Below are 8,599 nucleotides of genomic sequence, written 5' to 3'. Positions count from 1 at the left end.
TTGCGATTTTACAGAATATTATTTCGCTCACCTGCAAAATACCGATTTTGTTCATTATTTATTTCTGCACTGCAACCCTTCAACTGCATTTTGAAAGTTACTAAGGAAATAACGAGTTTTATACTTATTTACATAAGTAACTTCCTTACCACTATCGATACCAACAAAAGTAACTAGTTCAAAGAAATTAGTTATTCCTCATCGCTGCTAAGTAGTTTCTTTGGTATTTGCATTACCTCAGATAAGTGTCTCTTTATTACATTTATTATAATATAAATAATACAATTAATACAAAACACTATTTTATTTTAGAAGTGGAGGTAATTATAATATATTATACATTAAGAGAAATTCACAAAATGAAGTTGATACATGCATAAAAATATGTTCTCTTTAAATATTAATCTGTTTTTATAAAGATTAAGATATTAATAATAATTAATAATAATCAATTTAATAATTATCAATAAGATAATTATCTGTTTTTATAAAAAATCTTTGTTGAAAATTCAACTACCTTCTAAAAAATAAATTATTTAGTTGAAAATGCAGCTGCTTCTGGTTGGATTTATTTTTGTTTGCTTGAAAATTCGTTCGTTTAGTTGAAAATTCAACTGTTTTCCTTTAAATTCGTCTCGTTTTAATACCTTTATTGGAATAATTTTTTATTTCTTTTTTTTGTAATTTTACAGATACTCTAAATGGAAATTACAATATTGGTCAGTTTCGCATTTTAAACTTACTTACAAAACTTGGCAGTTTTCAATGAAAGTCTTGTTTAAAGAGTCAGTAACTCAAAACCAACCGAATGTTCACCGTTGAGTACGAAGGGAATAAAGTATCTTGCTGATTAACTCCCAGAGTACTGACATTTGGAGATGAGGAGAAAATTGTTACTTCCCACAGCCATCCACTTTTATTAAGAGGAATGAATGTATAAATATAATCTAAAGTATATTTGAATATTATTTCAGTTTTTTGTAATTTGAAGCTCTAAGCTCAAGTTTAATCTAATCTAGTCTATAGACACTTTTTTTTTTTTGAAGATTTTATGATCATTTTCACAAAGTATGAACTTAAATAATAAAATCTACCTTAGAATAATAGGATTGTTTTCAAGGTCTGATATCATTTTTCCAATAAATGGATCTTACAACTTATAAAATTCTAATTTTAAAAATACCCGTAAAATATTTTTTACATGTTGTTTGCTATTTTTAATTTAATGTTGAAATATGAATTTTTTAGCACGATGTCGATTGAAGGGCCCCTTTGACGTCAAAGGGGTCGGATTGTTCACCAATAACAGCTTATATGTCTCAGTGATTCTCAAATATCTTTTTCATTGCCAATGTTTTGTTTTGGTTACGTGCACATCGAAAATAGAAGTCCAAAAATATTGTTTAAAAAATTGTCAAAGGAGGGTTTCTTAAAAGCCAATAGCGGAAATCTACCAAAAATACCTATATTTATGGTATGTATAAAGAAATCATTGAAAAAGTACTCATTGAGCATTTCGTAAATATGCACGGTTTTAAAATTTGTTAATAATTGTACTTACTGTTTTCCTTCAACTTACTACTGACTCTTAATCAAAATTTTATAACAGGATAACGTTTTTTTGTCATATAAACCTTAACAAATCAAGCTATCAAATCAAAATAGTCAGGATTTCGAGCAAACCGTGACCTAACCTCTTTATCATGCGTTTCGTTAGTTTTCATGGTTTTAATCAAAGCCACATCGTCACATTGATAATTATGAGAAGCTCTGAGTCACGTGACACCAATTTGAATAATTGTTTTATCGCATACAGTTTTTGATCATTTTTTTCTGCGGAACGACTCAATAGAAAAAAAAACTATAACGCACCTTCGTTTCGAATTAAAATGATGTATTAAGGCTGTTGGTTAAATCGGACTTTGAATTTATTTTTTCATAGGTACGACACTGACTCAAGATATATTTTTTCCGAAAGATTTACGAACGAAAGGAAGAAAACTTGTCGAATATCCGGGGTTTTGCGAGATCCTCGGATCAATAAAATGTTCAAAAATCCAAAATTTTGTTGAGAAAATGATTAATTTAACGACAAAGATACATTTTTCGAAAGAAGAAATCAGCGGGTAGCAGACGACAGCATTTGAACGGTGAGAATCGTTTGCAAATTTATTTTTTTCTCCAAATTCTGACATAATAAAAGAATTCTCGAGATATGCCAAGTTTTTAAAAGGCCACGTCTTGTTAATGGTGACCCTAAATTTTGCGAAATACGTTGAGAAATGGAGAAAAATGCAGACAGAATTGATATGCCCTGTGTGTCTTGTGACTGTATTTGTAATCAGCCACAATGCTAGCCGTTAACTTCACGCCATGCACGGTATCGGGGCATGGCATGAAGTTGACAGATAGCCTTGTGGCTGATTACAAATACAGTTACAAGACACACAGGGCATGTCAATTCTGTCTGCTTTTTTCCCCATTTCGCAACGTTTTCGCAAAATTTAGGGTCACCATCAACAAGACGTGGCCCTTTGAAAACCTGGTATATGTCGAGAATTATTCTATTATGTCACAATTTGGAGTAAAACAATAAATTTGCAAACGATTCTAACCGTTCAAATGCTGTCGTCTGCTACCCGCTGATTTCTATCTTTCGCAAAATTCATATTTGTGGTGAAAATAATCATGCCCTGAAATTTTTTTTTCATTTTTCAACATTTTATTGATCCGAGGATCTTGCAAAACTCCGGATATTCGACAAGTTTTTTTTCTTTCGTTCGCAAATCTTTCGGAAAAAATATGTATTGAGTCAGTGCCGTACCTATGAAAAAAGAAATTCAAAGTCGGATTTAACCAACACCCTTAAAAAATTATTTTATCCAAAATCGCGAAACAACCCTATTAACTATCAGCTGACCGTAAATCAGCAAACATCTGGAAATCTGGGATATCTCAGGGATTTGTAAAAATATCAAGAACAATCAGGAAATTTCTATAAGAGGCTCTTTGCCATTCCTTTTTACAATTCACAGAAAATCGCCGATCCTCCAATGTACACTGAAATCGGTGTTCAATGAAGTTGCAACAAATTTGAACCACGCATGTTCATTCGGAGAATCTAAGGGAAAAAAGCATCATTTAGACACTGTTTTTTCTCATCCAGTGCAACGTGAAGTGTCGTCTACAAACTGTAAGTCACCCATTAAGATCATTTTATCGGTCGTTATTTGAGTGAAACAGATGTTAATAAGCAGGTAAGTTATAATAATAACTACCTTACATTTTATTTCCTCCCATTTAGCAGCGACTAAATAGTCTTGGAATAAAAATAGTGCTTGGCGTGATGTAATATCCAAATCTTAGGTTAGTCAAGACCTACTATATGACATTCAAACCACCGAAGCCGGGATGTACAAACTAAGTCGTGACCGCCTGCATCGAAATTGATGCCTGATCGTTCGAACAAATTTCCACTCGATTTTCTGCGGAAGTTTAAAGGTATCTTAGATATTTAATCTTGCAGTGGCAAGTGTCATACATGAAAGATAAATACAATTGTATAATAAAAACAGAAATTTGTTTTTCGCGATGAGTAGGAATGTAAATTTGCATGAAACTTTAGCCTGATGAAAAGTTTCATAAAACATTTAGAGTTTCGTGAAGCATTGCAATTTTTCAAATATAGCGGCGGGAACATTCAAACTAATAAGATAAAAGCCTATTACGTATTTTCACTTCAATAAACAGCTAAATTCACTTCGTAGATTGCTGAGGGGAAAATAAGGGACCAAATGTATGGGATTCAGTTTATTTTTGCCCTATTTTGCTAATATTTTCGTAAAAGGTAATTTTTTCTATATGAGTGTAGTTAAAAAATAGTTTTTATTTTTTAATTACTATTTAATGAAATAATAAAATAATAATAATGATTATTAATTACAAATATATTACAGAATTAAAGTTTTGTTCCATGCATTTGATCCATTTTCCCCCTCAGCTTTTAACAAAGTGAAGTTAGCTGATGGTTGAAATGAAAATACCAAATTGAGGCTTTCATATCCCAACTTTTTCCTGTCGGCTGATTTTATTTATTTTTCCGATTTGTACTATGGACCAATGATGCCAATTTCGGCACCCTGAGCTACTGCGCTTGCGTTAGGGCTGGACGCTGGTTGGCCACACTTGGCCCGCGATTCAAAATTAAATTGAAAAAAAAAAAAACAATTCTTGTAATTTAAATAAATAATTATTAAAATATGCACAAGAATGTATTCAAATTGTGTAAATTTTGATTTAAGACAAGAAAAAAGTGTATAACACATATTTTAAAATAATAGTTTATTTTCATTGAATTCCAAAAACTGACTTACAGTTCAAAAAACATTTTATAAAAGATACATTTGTTGAAATACCACATAATGTTTCTGCAGTTTGATACATAGAAGTTAATTGTAGAATTTAATAATGATAATATTTGAATTTTTCTAAAAATAATTTCAGCTGAGAATATTGTTCTTTTCGAATTAAATATTTTAAGAAATGTTAATCAGTCTTTCAAATTCAATGAGAGTAAACTGTTAGTCATCAAATATATGTGTTATAAATTTTTTTCTTGTCTGAAATCAAAAGTTACACAATTTGTATACATTATTGTGTATATTTTAATAATTATTTATTTAAATTACAAGAATTGTTTCTCAATGTAATTTTGAACCGCGCTTCAAAGGGTAGAGAACCAGCGCTCAGCCCTAACGCACGCATGAAGGAAAATTATTATCACTTTATTATTGCATTAAATAGTCCCTAAAAAAGAAAAACTATTTTTCAATTGCACTTATACAGAAAAATTACTTTCTACGAAGATATTAGAAAAATAGAGCAAGAATTTACCTCAGTATTCAACGAAGTGAAGTGAGCTAGTGATTGGAGTGAAAATACCTTATTGTATATGTAGGTCATGACTTTTTCTATACATCCCAGCTTTAGTTTAAATGTCGATGGGCATGACTAACCTAACTTTTGGAAGTTGCATTAGGAAGTTATAATTTTATTCTAAGTGACTGGTACGTCCTATTAAATGAAAGAAATTTGAAAATTAGGTAAATATTGTTTCAATTGGTTTCCTTATTAACAATTATTTAGGCTAATATCGCAAAGCGAATAGTTACTATGAAAGGTCTTCAGGTGGCTGACAGCGCGGTTCAGAACTTCACAACTCTGCATGAGCCAAAATTCAGTCTCCAAATGACACTTTCCCCTATATGCCCACATGGGCACCTACGTTCAGAGGAATACATTTGAGACTTGAAAACTCTCTCAAATGATCATTGGGTGCCCAATGAACTTTGAGCTGCAACAAATTTAACACAAGCATTTTTCTGTCTTTGCTTCTTCCTAAAATATTATATACCTAGTTTGTCGCGGGACATCAAAAGGTGGCGGACTTCCCCCCTCATTGCATCACCCCTTGTTTCCTATGTCTATGGTCGTTGCCATTCCCAATGATAATACAGATTACTTCAATCTTATGCCTAATACAACTCAAAACCTTGGCATTGGACATATCTGTGAAAAAGATTCTTCTTTCGATCTCTTGAGTAGCTTAGTGATACGAGCATACGACCGGCAATCAGTAAATCTGTCATTCGATTCTCAGCATAGCGAAGGGGAGGGATTTTCTTTTAACGGAAAAAGTTTAATCTTCCTTGGCTGAGGATTCATCTAATTTGTTGAAAATTTGTATGATTGAAATATTAAATACGACTTATTTTTATTTAAAATTAAAATCTTTTTGGTTGATAGATCGACTTTTACAGTATTTATGAAAATTAATCTTTTTTGGTTAAAAACTGAATTTCTTGGTTAAAGGATTGTTAAAAATTTTCAACTTAAACTTTGTTTAAAAAATCCGTTAATTGTCGAAGACTCGTTATTGTAGATGAAAACTCCACTATTTGGTTGAAAGTTGAACTATTTTGTTGAAAATTGGTATTTTAAATTGAAAATTCCACTACTTGGATTGAAGGTAAAATACCTTGCTAAAAATTTATTCGTTTAATTGAAGGTTTATCTCTTTGGCTGAAATTTTAACTATTTTATTGAAAATTACTTGTTTTTTTGTTCTAAATTATAATTCTTTTAATTGAAAATGTAACTTTTTTATTTTCTGTTGAAAATGGATCTTTTTGGGTAGAAAACTGATGATCTTGGTTTGAAATTTCTCCTTTTAGTAAAAAATGGAACTGCTTAGTTGAAAATGATTGTTTTTTTTTAAACTCATACTTTCGGGTTGAAAATTTGAATTGTTTTACTGAAAATACGTTTTTTGGCTTGAAACTCCAACAGTTTAGATCAACTGTTCTTTCTTTGTTACTTGTTAAAAAATTGTCTTTGTAGTTAAAAAATGTAAGTGTTTGTTTAAAAATTCAAATAATATGTTGAAACTTAAACTACTTTGTTAAAAATTTATCTTCTTAGTTTCAAAATTCAACTGTTTTGTTGAAAAATAGTTTATTTGGACAGAAAATTCATCTTTTCGGATTTAAAGCTAATCTTTCTTTGTTAAAAATTTAACTACCTTCTAAAAAATTCAATTATTTGGTTAAAAATTCAACGGTTTTTTGGTTAATTATATATTTTTTTGTATGAAATTTCAACCGTCTAGTTGAAAATTCATCTTTGTTAATTGAAAATTTTATTATATCGTTAAAAATTTAAATCGTTTATTAAAAATACTTTTTTTCAGGTCGAAAATTCATCTGTTTTATTAAAAATTCCTTCTTTTTTACAGAAAATTCATCCTTTTGGATTTCACATTTATTTTTGTTTGTTGAAAATTCAATTACCTTCTGAAAAATAAATTATTTAGTTGAAAATGCAGCTGTTTTTGGTTGAAATAAATAAATTTTTTCATTTTAATCTGATATAATTGTTTTATTTCGCTTATAAATGATTCTGTATTAAAAATTTCACCCAATTAGAATGCTGATCTTTGAACATTAATGGTCAAGGAAAAATCAAGGAATTTTGAAAATAAAGTTTTGTGGCCACCCTGAATTATTCTTGTATTATATGCCCGTTATTAATTAATATTTGTCCGTTTTCTCTGTTGTTCGCATTCTTTTAAGCATTACGATTTTAAATTCATAATCAATTTACTTCATTCCTTATGGTGAACGATGCTTACGCAAACCAATGTTTCTCGTTGATTTTTCCTCTTTGCTGTAAATATGCTCGTCAATCCCGAATGTATTTTTAAGAATGCTATGATGTTGATGTCGATGATTATGTTTTAATCTATTGCAAAATAACTCAAATAAAATTCTTAGCGATGAAACGAAAACACGTGTGGTTTTCTAGATTTACTTCTTTTTGTGATAAACAACTAGTTGTTACAATCGTTTCTCGTGAATATAGGCAAGTTTGTTCCAGTCCTCGAGTTTTTAATTTATAAAATACATACAGCATGCTCGACTGCAACTTGATTACGAGTGAAAGGATAGCTTGACTAATGAACTTTAAAATTTTCTAGAAGATTGAAAGGTCGCATTAAATATGAGCTTGAATTTCTGAATGTTCAAATGAACGAATTTTTTTATCAAATGCATTCTAAACTAGAAACAGTTTATTGTTGAAAGTTAGTCCATTATAAAAGAAAATTGTAATGCATATTTTTATTTATTGTCGGCACAATCTTTCTAGATAAAGTAGAATTGGGAAAAAATGTTCCGTTCATTCGAACGTCCAGAACTTCAGGTACATGCATTGTGTAAATTAATTTCAATATGCCATTTGACTCTAAAATCTGGTCTAAAATCAACAAAATCTTTTCCGTATCTCATCATTTCTATTTCATTTTCATTCGTTTGTTTTGGGTCTTCTTTCAGATTAATCCAAAAGGAAAAAGTTTATCAGGAATTTTAATCAAAATTACGCAAATCTGAGGCTTTTCGAATTTGGAATTCAAATTTCCAATTGGGACTTATTTCCCAACATTTTTTATTTGGCTCATTTTAGATACAAATGCTTCTAAAATTTATATTGGAAATTCTTAAAAGCACTTGAAAAATCTGAAATTGTCAGAACATTTTTATATACCTTGGAATACTGTAAAATGTCAGGGATTTTTTAAACCTATTTTGTTGAAAATTATTTTTCTTAGGTTAAAAATTAATTTTTTTTACTTAAAACTTAAGTATTCTACTTGTTAGTCAAAAATTGATCTTTTTTAAGATTCATGTGTTAGTATGCAAATTCTTGTATTATGTTGAAAATGCATCTTTTTTGTTATAAAATAAATCTTTTAATTTGAAAATTCATCTTTTTGATTGAAAGTTCAACAGTTTTGTTTGAAATTCTTGCTTTGTTTTGACTGAAAAATCTTTCTCAAATAAAAATTTAACTCTTGTTGAAAATTCGTATTTTGTGGTTGAATTAAACTTATTGTTACAATTAATGTTTGCAATAGAAAATTTAACTATTCCTGTTACATGTTCCATCATACGAGGGTGGATTGATAAGTTTCCGGCCTGACCAAGAGATGGCGCCACTAGGCCTACCTTGAGGTGGCGTTCTATAGTACCATCCTTAGATAGCT

Source organism: Belonocnema kinseyi, chromosome 9, assembly GCF_010883055.1.
Source record: "Belonocnema kinseyi isolate 2016_QV_RU_SX_M_011 chromosome 9, B_treatae_v1, whole genome shotgun sequence".
Taxonomy (NCBI): Eukaryota; Metazoa; Arthropoda; class Insecta; order Hymenoptera; family Cynipidae; genus Belonocnema; species Belonocnema kinseyi.
The sequence above is the reverse complement of the archived record's forward strand: the minus strand, read 5'-3'. Positions refer to the sequence as shown.